The 21,129-nt window shown below is 36.9% G+C and overlaps 1 protein-coding gene across 1 annotated transcript in view; it reads right to left on the reverse strand.

Annotated features, from left to right (window-relative positions):
- b4galt2 (UDP-Gal:betaGlcNAc beta 1,4- galactosyltransferase, polypeptide 2) overlaps positions 1 to 21,129 on the reverse strand; it is a 238,203-nt gene that overhangs the window by 139,701 nt on the left and 77,373 nt on the right. The gene's annotated exons all lie outside the window — the stretch shown is intronic.

Consider the following 21,129-nt stretch of genomic DNA (forward strand, 5'->3'; position numbering starts at 1 on the left):
TCTAAAAACAAAAATCTGAAACCTGCCCAGAGCATTTTTATTTAGCTCCTCTCAGTTCTGTAGATCAATCTATTAACAGATTTAAGACTGCAATATTGAGGTTTTTACCGGCAAATATGTCAAACTTTTTATTTCTTTTTTTAAGGGATGTCAGTAAAAAATGTGCTTGAATATAAACATACACCACAATTTTCATATTTTTGGAGCACTTTGAAAACCGCATATAAATTCTGTTACACTTCAGTTATGCCAAACTTTGTTATTATCTATCATAAAACCTCCAATACATTACCACATTTTAACCAAAAGGGTTATAAGATTTTTTTTCCAAATAGGCAACTTTGACTGTTCATTGTCCTATCACATTATTATTCTTTAGCAGAAAAATTGCTAAATAAGGCTACAAACTAGCATTATAGGACTATATAGTATCTCTCCATGGGACATTCAAATTTGTGTTTAGTAAACCTTATATAAATAAATGCATTTCAGCTGAAATATGTAATTAAAAAAGGAAGCCTTAGGATTTTAAAAGTTGTGTGTGATAAAAAAAAAAAAAAACAGAAGAAGATAACATTACTGAAGCTCCATCAAATAGAGCTGTGAGTAAATCAGTCATGATGACTGGATTAGCTCAAATTAAAACCTTCTAGGGCTGCAACTAATGTTTTAATGTTTTGGCAAATCAATTAATCTTTCGATTATTTTTTTTGATTAACTGAGTAATATTCGGATAGCCAAAGATTCCTTTTTATGAAATTAAACCAAGTGAAACTAAAACTTTTCCCCTAGAGGAGTTCTGGATAGAGCATATTGACAATTTGTATTTCTTTTTTTAATCTTGAATGCAAAATGTTGATAAATTATTTTTACAATTTTGTATAACTACTGCTCTAAGAAGATTGCTCTGTCAGCTAAAGACATGTTTTACTCTCTATACACCAGTTAACGATTAATCGATTACTAAATTAGTTGATGATTATTTAAATAATCAATTAGTCATGATTAACCTGATTGTTTAATTTAAGCATATTAATTTTTCAATATAAAAAATAATATATATATATATATAATAAAGAATTCAAAATTACGGTGAATGGATATATCTGTTTAAATTAGCATATATTAAATTGTGTTTCCCTGTATTGTGATAAATCATTCATGTGTAAAAGCTGTTGTAGCTTCAGAGAAATAATGTAGAACCATTTCTCTTTCTTGTTACATTTATTCAGACAGTATTTTTTGAAGAAGCTGAAAGACTGCATATCAGCTATTAAAGCTGCTCTTCGGATTTGCTTGGTTCCGATGTTCGGACACACCCAAAGCCACAAATTGGTTGGGTATAAAACTATCTCTGATCAACAGGATGTGTTTTCTGGTGTGATGTAAGACAAACAAGTTTGGTGCATATAAACAAGTCTAAACAAGAGCTCTCATTAATAAGTGTGAATTTTAAGCAGCTAGATCAAGCTAATTACAGTGAGAAAAGATAAGAGTGCTGAGCATAAATACGAAAACATTTGATCATGGAGTTCCTTACATGGTGAAACAATGCTTTTATCAGCATTCGCTGGAGTGCTACGATTCAGTACTGTTGTTTCAGATCATTATGTAAACAGGCCAGGAAACCAAAAAAAAAAATCAAACAATCAAAGGCAACTTAATGGCAAAAATCCAAGACACGGAAGAGACTGGTTGCATAAAACAGATGGAGCATGCATGTCCTGGCAGTAAGAGGAAAAACCCGAGATAAGGGAAGAAGGGAAGTATACGCTATGAAATATAAGAGATAAAGTGTCAGTTATTAAAGGATGACAGCTGAACAGCAAAGGCAGAAAAACATTGACAGAAGAGGAGAAAATGAAATGGGAGAGAAAACACAGGAAATAAATAACAACGTGAAGGAGATTTTCAGGTCCTGAGCCAAATACCATGGCAACAGATCAACTGAATGACAGCAGCTTCCATTTTTTTCTATTAGACTCTAGTTATGCTGCTGAAGATTTCATAAAAAAATGTGACAAAATTATCAATTTTCAATAAAAGAAAAAAATAATAATTTTATGAGAGTCTAGCTGTGTCTTTGCCTCTTAACAAAACAAGTTCTGTATCACACTGATCATTATTTTATATTTTGCATGATAAAATCAGCTTGGGAAGTTTTAGCTATTCCAAAAATACACTGCTTTAAAAAATCCTACCATTTTTGTGTAATCTTACAGATATAACATGATGAAATATTTTTATATATTGATAAATTTATCTGACAGAAGTTAGGATATGCAGTATCCTACCTAAATAATAAATTATTATTGACAAGGTAATTGAATTGATTTGATGATTTACTAAATTAAACAGATTACAGAGATTAAACACAAAAAGACGTTTTCAAGCATTTCTTTTTGTGAATTATGTTGATTAATCGCATACAGTTAATTGACACAAGACCTACAGTATTAGATGATTATATAAGACCAATAAGTACACATTTTTAATGCAGAAATGGAAAAGTACTTCAATTCTCTCAAATGGCCTGTTAAGGTCTTACCTTCTGGACATTTTATTTTTCTTAANGGGGGGGGTCAAATTTTTGTATTCTTAGTTTTACTGCCCCCTAGTGTCCTTTCTTCTCCACTTAGCTCCTTCTAGTTACTTCTGTCTACATCTGCTCCCTATAAGCCAATTATTCCTCCTAATGTTCTGTCTTCCATAAAAGCACCTCCTGTTCAGTTACTCATTGATGGATCCTCATCATTCTTTAGGTTTATCCCCCCCTAGTGTCTGCTAGTTTTTTGGTTCTTGAGTTTCCTTGTTGATCAGTTTTGAACTATGTATTTTATTTTTTCATAATATTTTGCAGGTAATCATCTCTGCCTCTTCTACTCTGCATTTGCATACAACTTCTGCCAAACCTGACATTGTCTTTATGTGAACATATATTCATAAATATTCTAATTTATTTAAAATCTATCTAACCTGTCCTCATAGTTTTTGTGTTTAATAAACAAAAAACATGTTTAAGAATTCACTTTGCATGGTTAAAGAAAGATATTAGTGTTTGTTTTGTGACAGAGCAGGGCAACTCATTCCACCTAAATTGTTGGTTATACTCCCCAGTGTGTTGCAGTTAGGTTGTCGTAGGTATGACACAGATATTTTTGATTTATGCCCAATTTTGAAGCGTGCTCTGCTCTCTGTTATTCCACGCCACAACACAAGAAGTGGTGGGTGGCGTGAGGTCATTCAACAACAATGGCGACTGGACCAATGTGCACTTTGACTGAGATCCAGCTGATCAATCTAGAAATAGAAGACATTTCAGTGCTGTAGCTTGCAGAAAGGCGAAAGAAGCGTCACAGAAGATGGTCTGTACGCCATTTGAATGCACTTGTGTAAACATCTACCAAAAAAGGCCACAAAACAGCAAAGAGGGCCAAATGACAACACCGGCTTTATCAAAAGTGATGGGATTATTCAGGACAAAGAAGTGTGAAGTAGGTTTAAGACTAAGCAGATATAATCAAACAATATGCAAGAATGTCAGTTTGAATAATTCTACGTAAAATGCTGGATGTGTCCTGGACCGGTCATCGGTTTATCTGGGGCCAAAACTGAAAATTCAGCTTACGCATTTAAAAAGTTACTAAAATCACAAAATTGCCTCAAGGGGTGCACATGGCAGTTACATCAAAGCTTCTCCCATGTATAGAAGGCTATGAAATACAAAATAACTCAACTGCAATAACTGCTTTATGATTTAAATTGTATCCCTATCAGTTATACACCTTTTAATAGGTTAATGATAATGCAGGAGTAATTTTATGCTTCTTAGAGGTAAAAAAAAAAGGTTGAAAATTTTCATAAAGCCACTTTACATGAGAAACAAGCAGCACTCAGTTACTTCTGACTGAGTGACCATTAAAGGCAGAAAGATCCTGCACACATGTGAGGCAGTATTACAGAAGCAAAGGAGGCATAAGGTGGAGCTATGCAGGCTAATATAAAATATGTTTCACAAGTCAACTGATGATGGGCTTTGACAACCTGAATCGGCTTTAACCCTTCTTGACCGTTTAGCCCTTAAAAAAAAAAAAAAAAAAAGAAAGAAATGAAACATAGAAACAGCGAAAAGTCAATTTGATCACCTCTTACTGTACAGTGTTTTGGGGAAACAGCTATATTATAGAAAAGCATTACATAAACAGCAAGATGTGAATTAACAACAACACAATGGTCTGTCTGTATCCTTTTTTTTATCCTGTTATATTCTTTTATTTATGACATGGCACACTAGTGTGCAACATACTCCCATTAAGGTCAAATGCATGTGAGTAACCCCAACTCTAAAAATGTCCATCTGACCTAAAAATATTTCCTGATCCAGTTTTATTATAAGGAGAAAAAATCTGATGGAAAAAATAATGTATTAATAGTTGCTCATAATTCTATTGACATGAAGCTGACATTTTAAGTTTTTTAAGGGCAAATTTTGATACTATGCATGTGTGTGTTTGGGTCACATATCACATTTTCACGCAGATGTACTTAAATCCATCAACATATCAACCTCCTTCTGTTCACATCTGTCTTGATCTTCCCTTCCTTTAATCTGCTTTCCTTCCTCCAGGAAATTCTTTCATCTGCCCATCACAACAAAAGGCCATACACATGCATCCAGCTGAGAATAGATGTAAAAGCCTGAATGTGCGCACATGTCAGGCACATAACAAGTAACACACGCAAGCAACCTTGGGTGTTTAGGAGAAGGCAGCTGGGAAATAATATCAAAGCATTTTCACACAGAGAGATAGATAGCAAAACCTTCAAAAACTACATAAAAAACCTTGGATCACATTAGAAGATGCAGACTTTATTGTTAAATGTGGAAGAGATGCCTGTTGTTCAAACATTTTAAGAGACCAAACCTCAATACAGGCTATTTGCAAGGCATTTAGAGGAGTCAAGATTTAGTGATCCATCCCAAAGATTAGTAGAGCTGCATGCTATAAATCAACATACTGCATCTTCATGTCATGACCTTCAGAATGCACTGGAGCAGTCTGTAATCGGGATTAGTGTTTGCTCCTACAAGAGATAAGATGAGAAGCTTTGTCATCTGGGGGACCTTGGAGCAAAGCCCCAGCTGCTCCGAGGGCCCTAAACCTAGAGGAGTCAGTTCAGGAACTTCCAGCATATAATCTGGATCCATGGTTCCCATCTTTGAAGGTATTCTGGGAATGTATACCCAGAACTTTCCAGATGGCCTATATATACCATAGAAAAGACTTCCCTTCTTAATGCTCTCTTGAATAAGATGTAGCAAAAAATAATAGATAAAACACTGAGAGAAAATTTTCATTTTCCTATAAAATAAAAAAGATACAAAGACTTGACATTTTATGCTCATATTTCGTCATTTATTTTTAAAATGGCATTAAACTGCAGAACATTTAATCATCTACTGGGGAAAAAAAAGAAGTGTCAAACTATAACACTGAAGTGGATTTAACTATAAAAGCAGGTTATTTTTTCTAAACTGATTGCAGTCACCTTTCTTTTCAACCCACACACACTCCTCCCCCCTTCCAGCTAGTTGATAAAGTCCTTTTAATGTTTAAAAAGGAAATGCAAAGGGTAATTTATAAACACACTGATGCCATAGAACCAAAAGAGACTAATTGTTAGACATTTCAATAGTAAGAATATTCTAATTTGTTGTTGTATATGTTGTATATATTAACGATATGTTATTTCCTTCACAATCATGGGAAAGAGTGCTGCTTTGTCTGTAAACAGACACCATCTGTAATTAATATTAAAAAAACACTGACATAGCTCCAGAATGCTGAATATATAATCTAATGCCATTAGTCTAATGTACTCCTATTTTCTAGGAAAACACCTTTTAGTTCTTCAATAGTTTTATGAATCTTCAAAAAAAAAAAAAACTTAAATAGGCCTGAAATGCAGCAGAATAAAAATGTCCTTGACTCCTTCACAGTGGAGAAATTTAGATGTGTAAATATATACATATTTTGTTCATATTTTGGTCGCAAGGAGTGCTGGTGCCTCTCTCCGGCTGATTACACGCGAGAGGCGGGGTACACCCTGCACAGGTCGCCAGTCTATCGCAGGGCAACACAGCGAGAAACGGGACAAACAACCATTCATGCACACACACCTAAGGAGAATTTAGAGAAGCGTGTTTTTAGACTTTGTCAATGCACACTGCATGCATGCACAGGGAGAATATTCAAACTCCATGCAGAAAGACCCCTGGCCTGGAATCAAACCCAGAACCTTCTTGCTGCAGGGCAGCAACGCTACCCATTGTTCCTATGTTCAGCCCATAATATATACATGTTTTGTTAAAAGATATAGCAGTATATAAAGGTGACCCTGTATATGGACCATACTGAGCCCTCATTAAAAAAAACAGAAAAGCTCCAAAACTGCAGAGCATTACACTGCATTAAACTGCAGAGTATCACAGCGAATATCTTTTTAGATCTCCAGGGATTTTTACAATAAATGTTAAATACTCCAATAAATCCGAAAGCCTACATTTGGTAGCAAAAACATCTGAGCAGGATATTAGTCAACCTCCATCTGGTCTAAATTTTCATACATTTTTGAATAGGGAAACAAGCAAGAATGAAAGAAAGACTAACAATAATGTAGCCTACAGTTATCCTTGCATGTAAAGCTGCATATTCTTCATCAGCAGCTGCAGAATGAATCAAAGCTTGTTGGTTAGTCACACTCATTTTCTTCAGGTTACATCTCCATTAGCCTTGTCAGCCATACTGAGTTACATGGCCATAAGTCCATCTGGTAAGAGACAATATTCTCTGGTCCATAACAGACTGGACCAATCACAGCACAGTGGGGGGGCCAATAATTCCACAGAAGTTTTCTGTAACCATAACAGTCAAGATTGCAGCTGGAAGAGAGCAATGTTTTAATGACACCATTTATTGTTTTTATCTTTATTTTATTTAATTATGCTTTTATTTTTCCCTTTTCCTTTTATTTTTCAGTTCAAGCAAATCACTTTGAATTTTCCTTGCACTGAATTGTGCTAAACAAATAATCTTGCCTTGCCTTGATCATGTCCAGAAAGAGCTTATATATTCAAAATGTCAATAACTTGCTATTTTAAGAGACTCTTTGCATCACATCCATAGCTATCTGATCAGTCCAAAACTGTTTCCACTGACTGTTAGTTCCAGCTTTGAAATCAAGCTCCACCTGCTCCTTGCTCCTTTCATAACTGACATGCAATCTATTGAGCCTGACTACATCCCTATAATGAGGGAAAAAATGGTGACCCAGAAAACAGCAGTAATAGAATCACAAACAGGATTAAATTGGAAGGAAACCAGAATTTTGGATGAATGAGAAGCTATTTGTTTAAAGCCTCTTAAAAAAGTACCTTTTTTTAAATCAGATTTTAAAAAGCTTATATAAGTTATTATTGTTATGATGGCAAATGATCTTTATGGCATCTCACAAGATATCACCAATGTTACATTCTTTAAATGGTCAAAGAAAGCACCTCTACAAGCTTAAGTTTGAGTTATGGTGAAGCCTTATGTCTTTTTTCCAAAGCATGTTACTTCCTAAACCTAAGCAAATATCATTATTAGTTAACCCACACCATACTAAAAAGTAACTCTTAGTTGATGTAAATCCAGGAATTAAAGGTATAGTGGAGGTCGTGCATGCTATCGCACACCTTTAAAGGACGTTCCCTCTCAGAAGCGGGTACAGGGTTGTGCATGTGCATTTTTTTTTCTTTAAGTGGAAAAGGCGAGTCTTTTCAAAAATTCGCCAAAATGTTCCACTATAATTTTAACTTACAGATATCCTCACATCCCAACAGATCAGACTATATCTGTTTTTGTCTTTTAAATGTTTACCGTTTAGGAGTGTTGGCTATCATTTAGCTGGAGTGCTTTGTTCTATTGTCTAAAGCAAAGGAAATGAGCTTAACATATAAGGTAATTTAGCTTAGTCAGCTTTATTTATTTTTTATTTGGCAAACTATTTTTATTTCTCAAGTTATTTGACTGGAAGTCTGATTAGAAAAGCAGTAGGAAGGTGATTTTTGGTCACTGCTATGAGAGGCCTGCAAAAAGGCAAAACAAAGTATTAAGTAATATTGATGTAATGCATAATGTTATTCATAATGAGACTGAAATTAACAAGGTATTAAGTAGGTTTAATTACCTCCACCAAGGAGGTTTTTAGTCGAGTCTGTCTGCCTCTCTGTCTGTCTGCCTCTCGGTGTACATGATGACTTGAAAAGTTATGAACGGATTTTAATTAAGTATTTAACCAAAGATGCACCTCAGTCCAAGGAATAATCCATAAAATTTTGGTGATGATCCACATCATAATCTGGATGCAGGAATTATTTTAAAGATTCTTTAACATTATTTGGTGGAAAAAGCAGTTCCCCCCTAGACCAGATGGTGGCAGCAGTTACTATTGACAGGAACAGGATCGGACTCAAAAAAGTACAGAAGTATTATACTGAAGACAAAATCACAGGAAAGGTAAAATATGCCTTGCTTGAAGTCTGAATCTACTGATCAAAGATGAAAGCAGTGAGCAAAGTGACAAAGGTGAGAGCAGAACAAACACCAGAGGCTGCAGACACATGCTGTGCCTTATTTATAAACTTATGAAAGGGTTATCAGGAAATTGTTCCCAAAGTTGCACCTCATTCCAAGGAGCATTCAGTAAATAAGTGTAAGTGGCATAATGGGATGCTGCTTGGTGGAGGTCTGCGCTTTCCGAGTGTCTTTCTAGTAGAAAAAAGTGAANAAAAATTCGCCAAAATGTTCCACTATAATTTTAACTTACAGATATCCTCACATCCCAACAGGTCAGACTATATCTGTTTTTGTCTTTTAAATGTTTACCGTTTAGGAGTGTTGGCTATCATTTAGCTGGAGTGCTTTGTTCTATTGTCTAAAGCAAAGGAAATGAGCTTAACATATAAGGTAATTTAGCTTAGTCAGCTTTATTTATTTTTTATTTGGCAAACTATTTTTATTTCTCAAGTTATTTGACTGGAAGTCTGATTAGAAAAGCAGTAGGAAGGTGATTTTTGGTCACTGCTATGAGAGGCCTGCAAAAAGGCAAAACAAAGTATTAAGTAATATTGATGTAATGCATAATGTTATTCATAATGAGACTGAAATTAACAAGGTATTAAGTAGGTTTAATTACCTCCACCAAGGAGGTTTTTAGTCGAGTCTGTCTGCCTCTCTGTCTGTCTGCCTCTCGGTGTACATGATGACTTGAAAAGTTATGAACGGATTTTAATTAAGTATTTAACCAAAGATGCACCTCAGTCCAAGGAATAATCCATAAAATTTTGGTGATGATCCACATACAGAATACAACAGTGTAACCGGAACAAAACACCCCTGCTGACAATTAAATACACCAACAGCCAATTTCATTGATTGTTTCAGCACAAAGCAGCTATTACATGCTACATTTCCTTTTATATATATATATATTTTTTTTTGCAAGAACATTTACATCTTCTCCAGAGGTTTCTCATTTTTATTCAAAGATTTAGAAAGTATGCTTACTATTTAATAACTTGTGCTTTTCTTCTGTTGGCATGAGGTTCTCCTTTAAGGATGTTTTTGTTTGCTTCTGTGTATTGTTTTTGCAATGTGTCAGCAAATTAACTTGAAGGTCAATCAACAAATTATTACCACCAGTCAATCTGAATAAAGTTTGATACCGATTGGTGGTAGGGGTAGCATTTATGCCGATCCATAATCTGATCGGCAGCCATCTAAAGGCTTGCTCAGTCTTTGCAGGTATGTGGAGAACCAGGGGAGTAGCGCCAGACAACCCAGGACTTTGATGGAGGTTAATTTCCTCCTGCGCCCCTCTCCTCCAAAAAAAGTCTAACTGCTTTTATTCTGACTAATGTTTGTTGCACATAAACACATGCCATCATGCAATTATTTGATTTTGAGCCCTAATAAATGGTGCATGCAGATAACCATTCTTTTCTAATTCAAAGGCATTTCAATAACATTAAGGAATTTTGCACAGGTAAACTACTGTCTTTAACCAGCTAATGCTGCATTCACACCAAAGAGGCCTCTGCTGCTTCATCCTAAAAGCTTGGATCCACATTTATTTAACTGCGTATACAAGGCATTTTTGATGTTTTGGACGCATATTAGCAAAGAGTAGAAGAAGTGGTCTGATGTGATCTAGGAGGAGCTACCCTCTACTCTTCCTAAAAGTGTCAGGCAACAGAACATGGGCTAAATTTGGCAGATTAAGCATAATCAAGGGGTTTAAAAGTAAGTTGGAGGAAGGAGAGATGACAAAGGCTACTTTTAAAGTAAACTACTTTATACAAAATATCAAAACATTGTGAGAGAGAGCAAGACTTTCAGTAGATAACAACAAGGCTCGATGACCCTGTTTTATGTTTCGTTTTCAAACCTTATCATGTAACAGGCTGAACATAAAAATTTTTGTAGCAGTCGGTAATATCAGAGATGAGTCAATGGTCTAATGTCTTGGACATTGTTGCAAAAATCCGGGTTGCAGTTGCGTTGATGATGATGTATCAATATTGTGTGCTATACATGATGTGAGAGCCTTTCTGTGGAAATTCTAAATGGCTGGTGATCAAATCTATAAAACTATAGGGTGAAATGAGTAACAAGTCCTGCCAAATTTGCAGGATTGGTGCATTAACAATATAATTTCCTTTTGAATAAAATGTACAAAATTCTTGTTTTTTTGCGAATGCTTTCTGACTCAGATGGCATGCTAATGGCACAATGCTCCATTATTACCTTTGTAAGAATAATAGAGACATAAAGATCAAAGAAATAAGAAAAGCAACAACCATATGCATAGAGTGTATGTGTGTTTCGGAAAAAAAAAAGGTTTGAAGGTATTGAAGGGGATTTCCATGTTTGAATGGCAACAGATAAGGCATGGTACAATTTTAATGTAGGCTAATTGAAATGTTAATGCACATAACCACATGTACTTACAAGGAAATACTAATATACCACAAACATAAATATAAGTCTGCACTTTTCACCTTCCATTCCTTTATGCTATAGCCCTATATGTCAGTCACTCATTCAGTGTAACAGAATACAGTAATTAAAACAGGAATGAGGAAATCATTCTAATCATTCAGGGATAATGTGCTCTTAATGCACAAGCTGTTACCCTTTAATTTCAATTAGTTATGTTACATTTACAGCCCAGAATCACCCAAACAAATTGAAAGAGTTTTTTTTCTAAAGATTGCTTTTCAAATTTGAGCTAAGATTAGATCTGTACTCTTTTCAAAGTACACGAACGCCTCACAAACAGTGAGCAATTAGCACCCATTGTTCCAAAACGATATTATATCACAGCGCAAATTTGGAAAGAGATCAAAGAAAAGCTGCTCAAGATATTTGAGATCCTCAGAGAATGAAGCCTGCCAGTTTTGCTTATCTTTTCTAGCTCTTGGGACAAAGATCAGCTTTGTGGTTTTGAGTTAGTTGAGGAGGCCATTTTACTTTCCACCCATCCAAGGTGTGTAAGATGATATTTATTTGGATTAAACTATCAACAGGAAGACTCCACAATAGATTTCAACAATACCATAATACTCCCATGAAGATGTAGAAAAGAGGCTTGGCCTTTGGCCCAAATGAACACCCATGCAGCTGAAGTTTTGCTTTTCTGCAGAGCTGAAACCCTGGCAACCGCACTGTATCTGTCTCCAAAGACACAGCGACAGATCCCATTTCAGCAGAGAGCTCTGAAAGAACCTGAAAGAGGAGACGGGTAGGGGAGAATAGTGAAGGGTGGGTGAGGATGATGGAGAGCTGAGAGGGGGGGAATGAAGGGGATTGGAAATTGGAGGAGAAAGACAAAGTGATAAAGTAATGTACCCAAAGGTGAAAGAGAAACAGAATTGAATGTAAGGGAAGGAGGAAAAAAAAGAGGACACTTGGTGAGAGAAACAGATAAAGGCTTTGAAACTAAAAACTACCCTAAGACTCCTGTTTTTTGTTGTTGTTGTTTTTTATCCAGCTATATAGTAAAAGGATGCAGAGTAGAACATAATAACTTTGAAATTCTGCCAGATAACACATTCAATGGAATCTAATAAAAATGTCTAATTCAATACTAAAGAGTAATTTAATGTTGTACTAACTTGTGGCATTTTTTTCAATTAGTTTTTGTAGATGTTGATAAGTGTAAACAGGAAAAATCTCCTATAGCTGTCTGTCTTGCAAGGGATCTGAGCAAGCCTTTAATTAAAGACACTCAGTTGGTTTTTGAGAGTATAGAGGATGATCACTAACCTGGCATAAGCTTGATTAAAACTCGTAGTTCAGTTTGAATTCTACACAGTATCCATCTGGAAAGATGGAAAGGGAGGGACATTCAGTGCAATTCTTCAGGCTGATTGGGTAAATCACCAAGTGGCACCTGCCTCCATGCCAAGCTTTTAGCCAATCCAAGCAGCAGTAGCAGCTGTGACATATCACAGCCTTGATTTGTTTCACAACTAGTGGAGTTAACTAGTAAACTTTTGCTAAATCTGTTCGGGAGGAGCACGNTAAAAGTAAGTTGGAGGAAGGAGAGATGACAAAGGCTACTTTTAAAGTAAACTACTTTATACAAAATATCAAAACATTCCGTGAGAGAGACCAAGACTTTCAGTAGATAACAACAAGGCTGGATAACCCTGTTTTATGTTTCGTAACAAGTCCTGCCAAATTTGCAGGATTGGTGCATTAACAATATAATTTCCTTTTGAATAAAATTTACAAAATTCTTGGTTTTTAGCAAATGCTTTCTGACTCAGATGGCATGCAAATGGCACAATGCTCCATTATTACCTTTGTAAGAATAATAGAGGCATAAAGATCAAAGAAATAAGAAAAGCAACAACCATATGCATAGAGTGTATGTGTGTTTCGGAAAAAAAAAAGGTTTGAAGGTATTGAAGGGGATTTCCATGTTTGAATGGCAACAGATAAGGCATGGTACAATTTTAATGTAGGCTAATTGAAATGTTAATGCACATAACCACATGTACTTACAAGGAAATACTAATATACCACAAACATAAATATAAGTCTGCACTTTTCACCTTCCATTCCTTTATGCTATAGCCCTATATGTCAGTCACTCATTCAGTGTAACAGAATACAGTAATTAAAACAGGAATGAGGAAATCATTCTAATCATTCAGGGATAATGTGCTCTTAATGCACAAGCTGTTACCCTTTAATTTCAATTAGTTATGTTACATTTACAGCCCAGAATCACCCAAACAAATTGAAAGAGTTTTTTTTCTAAAGATTGCTTTTCAAATTTGAGCTAAGATTAGATCTGTACTCTTTTCAAAGTACACGAACGCCTCACAAACAGTGAGCAATTAGCACCCATTGTTCCAAAACGATATTATATCACAGCGCAAATTTGGAAAGAGATCAAAGAAAAGCTGCTCAAGATATTTGAGATCCTCAGAGAATGAAGCCTGCCAGTTTTGCTTATCTTTTCTAGCTCTTGGGACAAAGATCAGCTTTGTGGTTTTGAGTTAGTTGAGGAGGCCATTTTACTTTCCACCCATCCAAGGTGTGTAAGATGATATTTATTTGGATTAAACTATCAACAGGAAGACTCCACAATAGATTTCAACAATACCATAATACTCCCATGAAGATGTAGAAAAGAGGCTTGGCCTTTGGCCCAAATGAACACCCATGCAGCTGAAGTTTTGCTTTTCTGCAGAGCTGAAACCCTGGCAACCGCACTGTATCTGTCTCCAAAGACACAGCGACAGATCCCATTTCAGCAGAGAGCTCTGAAAGAACCTGAAAGAGGAGACGGGTAGGGGAGAATAGTGAAGGGTGGGTGAGGATGATGGAGAGCTGAGAGGGGGGGAATGAAGGGGATTGGCAATTGGAGGAGAAAGACAAAGTGATAAAGTAATGTACCCAAAGGTGAAAGAGAAACAGAATTGAATGTAAGGGAAGGAGGAAAAAAAAGAGGACACTTGGTGAGAGAAACAGATAAAGGCTTTGAAACTAAAAACTACCCTAAGACTCCTGTTTTTTGTTGTTGTTTTTTATCCAGCTATATAGTAAAAGGATGCAGAGTAGAACATAATAACTTTGAAATTCTGCCAGATAACACATTCAATGGAATCTAATAAAAATGTCTAATTCAATACTAAAGAGTAATTTAATGTTGTACTAACTTGTGGCATTTTTTTCAATTAGTTTTTGTAGATGTTGATAAGTGTAAACAGGAAAAATCTCCTATAGCTGTCTGTCTTGCAAGGGATCTGAGCAAGCCTTTAATTAAAGACACTCAGTTGGTTTTTGAGAGTATAGAGGATGATCACTAACCTGGCATAAGCTTGATTAAAACTCGTAGTTCAGTTTGAATTCTACACAGTATCCATCTGGAAAGATGGAAAGGGAGGGACATTCAGTGCAATTCTTCAGGCTGATTGGGTACATCACCAAGTGGCACCTGCCTCCATGCCAAGCTTTTAGCCAATCCAAGCAGCAGTAGCAGCTGTGACATATCACAGCCTTGATTTGTTTCACAACTAGTGGAGTTAACTAGTAAACTTTTGCTAAATCTGTTCGGGAGGAGCACGCAAACATCTTTCCCATCCAAAAAGTTATAAATCTCATCCTTTTGCTTGTTTGTCAAAAAAGAAATAGAGGGTATTCCAGCTCAAACTGGTGCAGACATGTTTGCTTACATTATGCATCTAATTGCCTTTTGGTAAGATATTTTTTCGGGAGTTTATGAATTCACAAAACATGCTACAATTCATCTTACTTGCAGGGTAAGATGATCACTGCCGTCATTAATGTTCTTCATTCTATTAAGAATTATTGTGAAATAGTCTCCAAAGGTTCTAGATGATTTTCTAGTATAGAGTTGGCCTTCTTTATCAACTCGGTGAGCTTTTTTAATTAATTTGCTCTGATGCTGTTATCCCAGCAGATGGCAAGAAGAGATCACACTCCCTCCAGCTAATTATTAACTCACTATTTCAATCCAGCTTGAACTGATCAATCCGGTGGCGGCTGGCCAATAGAGGGCATAAGGGCTCAGCCCCACCCACCCAATGGCCTTGATTAAGACATTAAAAAACAAATAAAAATTTAATTATAAAATCTAATTGTTTAGAAATATATAGAAATATATATTTTTTAGATGTCCAAGTTGCCTTATATACTTTTTATAGGCAAAACTGTGAAGACACATTTGCAGTATCTAATTCTACAAAAGAGTAATGTATGAATTGTTTTTTCAAGGTCTTGCCAAAATTGTCCTTTAATCCTAGAGATCTTTAGGTGATAGAAGGTCAATTTGTTACTGTCTTCATGTGGCTCTAGAGGTTCAGGTCCGAGTCAATCACAACACTCTGATTTCAAGCCTGATTGGTGGTCTATAGCTGTGGTAACAAAAGCTTTGTACTAACTTATTTTTGTTCCAAAAGTATGACCAATTTTGCCTTGATTCAGCTGAAAAAAAAATTGGTGCATCCATGAATTAATTTCGTCTATACATTTATCCAGGGTTGAAATGGTTTCACAGCCACCTTGTGGGAGTGTAATGCATAGCTGTGTATCACCTGCATAGTTGTGTTATGTTGTTGCTAAGATCTGAATTAAGGGAAATGTATAGTTATTCAATAAGAGGGATCCTAAAGGTACAATCTGCATGGATAATAAGCTGCACGTCACAGCAACTAAAGCATTTATATTCTATGCAACTTTTTTGCCCTCCTGGTCAGCTCCTGGAAGGGTGCCTGACAACGCAGCACTACACAGGCAAGTAGAAAACACAGCTGTTTACAACTTTTTCAAAGCCTTTTCATGCCATCAAGTCATTTCTCTCCAAGAGCTTTTCGATAATGTATTGACAGTGGTGATATATGGGCAAATTCACCTGATGTCTCTAAATGTTTACATTCGCAAGCTCTCGTCAGCTAGAGCTGCTCGCTCGCCATGATTTCTGTCCGCGTACAGTTACACATTTTCCTAGGTGTGGCCGCACCAAGGGGCGTGGCAGCGCAAATATGTGTACTTTGGCTGCTCAGACCTCGCAGACGCATCTAGCATAAACATAAGATGGACTTTTGGGGGAATGCCAAATGTGAACTTTGTGGTCTTTTGTAAAACTACCAACTGACATAAAAATTGCCTGCTTTAATAACGTGGAGTGAACAACAGTGTTGAATAGTAATTAGTTATCCAATAAGAAAGCTTCAAAGAAAAGGTCTTAAAAAGATCTTGTGAAATGCCTCGCTATCATGGAATTAAAACAAGTATCTTCAACCACATTAAGCTTTGTATATCATGTTATTAGAAGGGTCCAGAATGTATCTGTGCTAGACTTTGTGTTTATATTTTTCAGGAAATTTGCTAAACAGGGGGCGACAGTGGCGTCGGATGTAAGAGTTTGCCCTGAAATCGAAGGGTTGACAGTTCAAGCTCTCCCTTTCAGTGTCATTGTGCCCTTGGGCATGACCCTTCACCTGCATTGTCTTCTGATGGTGGTCAGATGGCTTGGTGGTAGCAGTTTATGGCATCCTCGCTTCTGTCAGTGAGCCCCAGGGCAGCTGTGGCTACAATGTAATTTGTCACCATCAGTGTGTGCGTGAATGGGTGAATGACTGAATGTAGTGTAAAGCGCCTTAGTCAAGTCTCATGACTTGAAACAGCGCTATATAAGTAAAGGCCATTTACCATTTAAACAGCTTGAAAAAGTCCAAGCAAATGATCCTTGATTGAAAAGAAGCATTATCAAACAATCAATCAATCAACTTTATTGTCAACTACAATTTACATTGTATTATCTTTTTCCCTTTAGACTTGTTATTAGTCAACATTCTAAACACATGAGAAATAAACATCATGTTTAAGTACACAGAATACTTTCATGGCAACCACTAGCTTTGTCCTTTATCAAACAACCTTTCTCTCTGACTTATATCATTTTTGATTATTTCTTTATAATGAATTCTGAGAAAAACTGTTTTAAGCAGGAACAGTCTGAATATATTTGGAGGCCACGTCTAAAATATTCATCAACCCTGGGCCACTGCTGCTGAGTTACTTAAGAGGTGAACTGTGGGAAAGTCAAGAAATAAGAAAGTCAAAGAGCAGGAAAAGGAGAAGAGTACATTCTGTGGTTATCTAATCTTTCTTTCCAGTTTGTTAAGAAACCAAAGTTTCTTCCATCATCGATCAAAAAGCCTGCAGCTGCTTTTTTGAGCATGGATATGTCTCAAGATTCACAATGCAAGGTTTGTTTGCTTATCTCAGACTTCAGCTCTTTTATGTTTTATTTTTCACAGTTCTAGCTGCTAAATTGCTAGCTTTCTTTACCATTCATACAAAAAAAGAAAGGAAATGGCTTTGAATATTTATATAAAGTTATTGATCAAGGGGAATTCTTCACCACAAAGCCCAAATGGAAGTTACAAACATACCGAGAAATTAGCTCCGATCAACCCTGACCAGTGTGAAACTACAAAAATCATTTTCTGCTAAATTACTGCACTGTACTGAGAGTCAACTAATTACACTTTTGTGTAGATGTCACTACAAATGGAAGACTCAAAGAAGGGATTTGGAAGTTGGCTTAGCAGCCTTTTGAAACACTAATAGTTAAGAGTAGGACCTACAGTCTCAAATAAATAGACCTGGGGAAAAATGAATTTAAATGAATTAAAAACATCAGTGATCACAGCACCGCTGGGTGCCATCTCAGACTAAATACTATGTTTTTATTGCTCTTGTTGATCATCAAGTCTTTTTCTGTTGGTAAACATGCTTTTTTTTACTTTTACTTATGTTAAGTGTAATTAAAATAACAAAATAAAATGGGGTAATCAAGTTAGCACTTCTTCAGGTAGCTCTAAATCAGATATTTGATCAGTAATATTAACATTAACTAGTTAATTTATGGTTTTAAATTATAAAATTATAATAATTACTTCCTTAAAAAGACACTTTTTAACACACTTTGTCACACAAAATGTTTATTCTGAATATGACAAATGTAACTGTTTTCTAAAATAAATCATTCACATTGTAAACCAATTCATTACATTTAGAGGGTGTATATCTATGTGTGGGCAAGTAATATTAAAGCTTATAAATGCAGTCAGAGTGCTTGCACGCTCTGCCTCCAGCTTTCAGTGTCATTATGCCCTTGGGCAAGACACTTCACCTGCAGTGTCTACTGATGGTGGTCAGAAGGCCCAGTGGCACCAGTGTATGGCAGCTTCGCTTCTGTCAGTGAGCCCCAGAGCAGCTGTGGCTGGAATGACTGAATTTAGTGTAAAGTGCTTTGGTCAGGTCCATGGACTTAAAAAAGCATGATATAAGTACAAGCCATTTGCATTTTTTTTAGCAATTTGTGATGTACAAAAAAATAAAGGTATATAGGTGTGGTCTGTGGTCTCTAGAGAACATTCTTGACTCCAACTCATATGTACACATCTCTTTCTCATTTCATGCTGGGAGTTGGGTGGTGGAGAGCGTGGCTTAGAGTTTGTGAGTAATCTCAAACTTGTTTTCGCTCTTCTTTTAAACTGTTTACTGTATGATTTTTTGTTAATTGTTATGTGTTTTTGTCACTCTACGCTACTGTGCGTTTGGGTGGTTCGGGGGCAGGTAGGCCGTGTTTTTTGACAGGGATGGCGTCCTCGGTGGCGCCGTCCCTGCCTCTGAAGCATAGGGTGAGGATAATGCCGCAGCCCAGCACTACGGTGGAGCAGGTGCTGCTGGCAGTAGGAGAACAGGTGGGACATGGAAACATCTCATATGCCTCACACATGAATAAGGCGGTATTTGTGTTTCTGAAAAATCTGGAATCTGTTAGTCAACTCATAGAAAGTGGGCTGTTCTTGGATAATCAGTTTTTTCAGGTTTCACCATGTCTGATGTTCCCCCGTTTATTTCCAACAAGGCTTTAGAGTTGCGAGCAGTTTCTTGGTGGTGAGTCTGGGCTGTAAGGACGCCAAACTGAAACATGTTCACTCTCTGCAAAGACAAGTGTTCATGTTTCTGGATTCTCCCACTCAAACACTGGACGTCTCGTTCCATGTTAGAAATGAGCAGGGATACTACACGGTGTATGCTAGCGCCAGTAACACGAAATGTTACTGGAGCTAGTGTGAAGTTAGTGTGGAGATACGGGCCACAAGCAGGTGGCTAACCTGCCACTGCAGCCTCTAACATGTCCCTCTGCCTCCAGAAGTTCCTGCCCGCTAGCGAGAGCTGCCTGCCCGTGAGCCGGCGCTCTTTAACCCTGCTTTTCAATAAACTGTCACTGACTTGTCGTGGTTGAATCTTGTGTCAGAATCTGGTACATTACACTACTTGAGATCCCACACAGATGATTTTCTCTGTCTGGCTTCAGTGGTGGGAGGTAGGAAAAGCCCAGGTTAGGGTGTTTTGTCAGGAATATACAGCCAGTGTCATAACAAACATCAAGAGAGAAGTGCAAGAGTTAGAGGACCAGATAAGAGACTTGGAAAATGCCTTACAAGGAGATCAGCAAATGATCTTCTACGATAAAAAACAAACAAAACACAGGCTTTACTCTTTCCTGCAGGAGAGAGCGAAAAGGGCTTTAGTCCAGACTGCAGGACATCAACCACCTTATTTTTTAATCTGGAGAAGTCAGTTGCTTCAAAAAAACAGATTGTGTGTCTTCCGGATGGGAAGGTGACCACAGACCCAACGGAGATGAGGAGGCATGCAGTGGACTTTTATACAGACTTGTTAAGGGTGGACGGCTGTGGTGTGAATGCTGCTGCAGAGCTTCATCAGGGCCTTCCTCAAATGGGTCCAAGAGATTGGGAGGCTCTGGGTTTGGATAGAATTCTTAAGGAACTGACTGCTGCTGAGTCTCAGATGGTATCTGGCAATGATCCAGGAATAGATGGTGTGTCATAAGACTTTTTAAAACATTTCTGGACCATCGTGGGACAGGACCTTTTGGACGTTTTTAAAGAGTGTTTTATGAACATATCATCCTCATTGAGTTGGTTTCTAACCATTTGTGCAGACACATGAAGATAATTTTGTTATTGTTATTAAAATCTAGTAATTTCTAATTACAAGAAGTTAAGAATCTGTACTGCTTTGCCAGTACTGATGGAGAAATAGCGGAAATAAAAAGAGTCCATTGTTCTATGAATTTATCAGTCGATCTCAAGGGACCTAAAAAAAAATCTGGGTGTGATGCATGGCCAGACATTTTGTGTTATAGATGTTATAGAGATGATATTCAAACACAAATCTTTCCCAAACTACTGCTCAGCAAAAATCTTGCAGAAATAGCAAAGCATTTCTTAGTAGCTAAAAAGTGTTTTTTGAAGAGCTGGACTTATTTGGAAATGTAAGGGTCAGTGTCAAGTAAAGCCTGGGCCATTTAAATAAACTATTCTGCAGCAGAAGACTAAGTAATCTGAGAAGTGCTTTTTAATCTGTTCATGAACCATCAACATCTGCATAGAGACCAGGAATGCAGCCACTGAACTGATGTGAAAAAAAGGCTACATAACTGGAACTGGAGCTTTGAGGGAAGTAAATGCCAAACATGTGCGGGGGCCGCTGAAGGGGCATCACTCTTTGTCTGCTAAGCCCGACAAACAGGGAACACAGACTGTTTGTGTCAGCACAAGCAGCACATTAGCATAGCCTGAGCGCTGCAAGACTTGATAAGCTGCGTGGCAGACGCTGGCAGCCTCCTCAGTGATGGATGGACGGATGAATGAAGAGGGAGGAGATGAAGACAGCCAGGAAGCAAAATAACACAAAGAGGCAGAGGAGGCTAAATTAATGCATTAAACAGATAAAAGATCTAACAAAAAAAGAACACTCAAAGGCCTACAGCAACCTAAGGTAATAGATTTAAATAAGCTCTACATGTTAAAATTTCAGGAAAAAGGATTTGCAAATAAGAAAAATCATGCTAATTAAAAACAAAATATGCAAAAATCATGCCGTTCCATTTCCTGATTTTGTCGGATTTTTGTCGTAGCTTTGTGCACAATAAAAAAAAAAA

The sequence above is a fragment of the Cyprinodon variegatus genome, unplaced genomic scaffold (assembly GCF_000732505.1).
Source record: "Cyprinodon variegatus isolate N-32 unplaced genomic scaffold, C_variegatus-1.0 Scaffold39, whole genome shotgun sequence".
NCBI lineage: Eukaryota > Metazoa > Chordata > Actinopteri > Cyprinodontiformes > Cyprinodontidae > Cyprinodon > Cyprinodon variegatus.